At 40.0% G+C, this 3644-nt stretch overlaps 1 pseudogene; it reads left to right on the plus strand.

The window, feature by feature from the left end:
* Nucleotides 1–533: 533 nt before the first annotated feature.
* Nucleotides 534–1947, plus strand: LOC136142016 (major facilitator superfamily domain-containing protein 1 pseudogene; annotated as a pseudogene).
* Nucleotides 1948–3644: the final 1697 nt, after the last annotated feature.

The raw sequence follows: 3644 nt of genomic DNA on the forward strand, positions 1-3644 counted from the left end.
ATTTGTCTTGTAGCACACTCATCAATCCATTCCCATATCCCTGCTAACAGTACTGATTTTCAAGTGTACTGTAAACTACCTAAGTAGAAATGGAAAAAAAAAAAATGTTGGTTGAACAAAATTGTTACTTTTAATGAGATTTTGTGCTATTGATGATGTCATTAAAAAAAAACTTCCTGTGGCTTTGGATTAAATTAACAAGTTTACAAATACTATAAAGCTAATTCCTAGCAGAGAGGGAAATCAACAAGGTGGACATTGAATATTCTTTTCCAAATATATTGAGGAAAAAGGGGTCTATGAGCTAATATGTCTCAAAGAGAATTTTCCACTTCGTTGTGTTGTGTTTTAAGTGGTGTTTCATTTTAGGTTGACTTCTTTTTGTTATCAAAGTTGTAACCTTCCTCTTCCAAGTTATCAGATGGTATATGCTTGGCGAATATAAAATGATTATTAAAACTGAGGAATTGAAATGGAGAATGGCATTTCTAAGAGCATATAAAAGTTTGCAGACTGTCGTCTCTCGGTCTCCTGTCGGCCTGATGGAGGAGGAGGAGGAGGAAGCGAGGGCACCAACGAGGCCGGCAGAGGCGCCCCCGTTACACCCCCTGCCCCCGGGGCGCTGCCGGCCCTCTGCGGCACCAGTCGCCTGGCGCACCGGCTCTTGGTGCAGTTGCTGATATGCTTCCTTGGTTTCGGCAGCTATTTTTGCTATGATAATCCCGCTGCCCTTCAGACTCAGGTTAAACGGGATATGCAGGTGAATACCACGAAATTCATGCTGCCGTATGCCTGGTATTCTTGGCCCAATGTAGTTTTGTGTTTCTTTGGTGGCTTTTTGGTAGACCGCGTATTTGGAATACGATGGGGCACCATTATTTTTAGTTGCTTTGTTTGCGTTGGACAGGTTGGTTTTGCTCTGGGTGGAATATTTCGTGCTTTTTGGCTGATGGAATTTGGAAGGTTTGTGTTTGGGATTGGTGGGGAGTCCTTAGCAGTTGCCCGGAATACATACGCTGTGAGTTGGTTTAAAGGCAAAGAATTAAACTTGGTGTTTGGACTCCACCTTAGCATGGCTAGAACTGGAAGTACAGTAAACATGAACCTCATGGGATGGCTGTATTCTAAGGTTGAAGCTTCATTGGGTTCTGCTGGTCACACAACCCTTGGGGTCACACTTATGATCGGGGGTGTAACGTGTCTTCTTTCACTAGTCTGTGCCTTGGCCCTCGCTTACTCGGATCAGAGAGCAGAACGAATCCTTCGTAAAGAGCAAGGAAAACCAGGTGAAGTTATCAAGTTAACTGATGTGAAGGACCCCTCCTTCCCCCTGCGGCTCATATTCATCATCTTTGTCGGCTATTGTGTTGCTGTGTTCCCGTTCACTGGACTTGGGAAAGTTTTCTTTACAGAGGAATTTGGCTTTTCCTCCCAGGCAGCGAGTGCTGTTAACAGTATTGTGTATGTAATATCAGCTCCCATGTCCCCAATATTTGGGCTTCTGGTGGATAAAACAGGAAAGAACATCATCTGGGTTCTGTGTGCAGTGGTGACCACTCTTGCTTCCCATATGATGCTGGCCTTCAGGCTGTGGAACCCTTGGATTGCTATGTGTCTCCTGGGACTCTCTACTCATTGCCTGCCTGTGCATTGTGGCCAGTGGTGGCGTTTGTAGTTCCCAGACATCAACTGGGAGCTGCATACGGCTTCATGCAGTCCATTCAGAATCTTGGGTTGGCAGTCATTTCCATCATTGCTGGCATGATATTGGATACTTGGGGATATCTGTTTTTAGAAGTTTTCTTCATTGCCTGTGTTTCTTTCTCACTTTTATCTGTGGTCTTACTCTACTTGGTGAATCGTGGCCAAGGAGGGAACCTAAATTATTCTGCAAGACAAAGGGAAGAAATAAAAAACTTTCTCATGCAGAGTGAGAAGTTTAAATGACTGTGTCATGAGAATGGGCTACACACATCATTGGTTTGAAAACCTCCAATTTTTTTTTCTTTTAATTTAGAGTTTAGTCGTTAGGAAAAATAATGGTCTGGAGAATTATTATATTTATATTTTGAATATATCTATTTTAAAGTATAACTGTGAGGACTGTTGTAGCCTGTGTCTTTTGTATTTCTGAAGAATTCTGCTTTGGAATAGGCTCATCAATGATGAAGTTTTGAAAATTGCATCTGCTACATGCAGGTGATTTTGAGTAAGGGCAGTAAATAATGGAAATCTTTAGATCTTGTATTGAGATAATTTTCACAAAGTGTATCTTAGGGATATGGCCTTTAATCTTAAAGCAAAAAAAAAAGCTTTTGAAGGATTAGAAAGGATATTTTATATAGAATAAACAATAGCATTTTAATAGGCATTCCCTTTTGTAATAGGGAATGTTTGAAAGATATTTTTATGAAGTCTCATTTCCACAAATAGCAGATTGTGTTCTGCTCTCTTTAGTTACCAGAGGTTGCTGAGCAGTGACCCTTTTGAGCTTCTTTATTTCTCTGTTAATGAGGACCCTAATCCCTTAGGGACATAATTTTGTGGTACAAACTTTCTGTACGGTTTTTCTTATAGTCCAATTAATTACTAAAAAACGTCCTGTAAATTATGATAATTGCTTATCTACAAGGTTAAATAAAAACACTGCAAGAGGAGAAAAAAAGAAAAACTTTGCAGAAATCTAGTCTGCCATCTCCATGCCCAAAAATTTAGTTCCTCTTTCCTGTTTCTTTTAGTAAAACACTGTAGTTTTATTTCCTTGTGTATTCTGCCTGCCCCTAGGAATTAAGTTTTTAACATATTCTATTTAAATTAATATTTGTGATTTTTGACAAATAAAAATTTCTCACAATTAAGACGTCTCCTTCTACATACAGATTCCCTAGACATTGCTACAGCCTGGAACCAGAAAGACAAGATTGAGTCTCCACGGTTGTTTACAAATTGCATTATGGCATTGGCTTTTGGATGACTGGATGAATATATTTTTATTTTGGACTTGATTTATTTTTCAATATGGAGACCTAGTCAAACATATGTTTCAGGGTCTTCGTTGCCAGTATTGAGGCTTCCTATTGGGATGACACAACTTGGAGAAGTAGCATGCCCCAGAAATTGTACACTTACGATTCCTCTGGCGGCAGTATCAGCTTCCCACTTTATAGAGCCATTTAATTGATGTATTCCATCCTCCTTTCCTCGCATTTCATCAGTTTGTGTTTAGATGTATGTAAATGACACGTCATTTCTGAGCAGTTCTCAGGGAATTGAACATGGCTTTGCTCTTCAGATTCCTTAAGAGATTCCTTCTTTCCCTTCCATTCTTCTTTTCTTCCTTCCTCCATCTCTCCCTCTCTACTTTCCATCTTTACTTCCTTATTTTGTCCTTCCTTTGACAAAGATTTACTAAATGTCTACTATGGGCACTGAGCTCAAAAGCAAAAAAAATATGCAAGCACAGGCTCGGGCTGAAGGCACTTAGAGTCTGACTGCTTTCTTCCACAGGTGCCTGAGGCTTACACAATAAAAGTCTCAGGAAATCCAACTGGATTCGTTTAGCAGATTCTTTACTTGTGGTTGAGATTTTGAAAATCTGGAGGACCATGTTCAAAGTCCTTCATAGCTTTCCGAAGCATTTTTGG

The sequence above is a fragment of the Phocoena phocoena genome, chromosome X, assembly GCF_963924675.1.
Source record: "Phocoena phocoena chromosome X, mPhoPho1.1, whole genome shotgun sequence".
NCBI classification, from domain to species: Eukaryota; Metazoa; Chordata; class Mammalia; order Artiodactyla; family Phocoenidae; genus Phocoena; species Phocoena phocoena.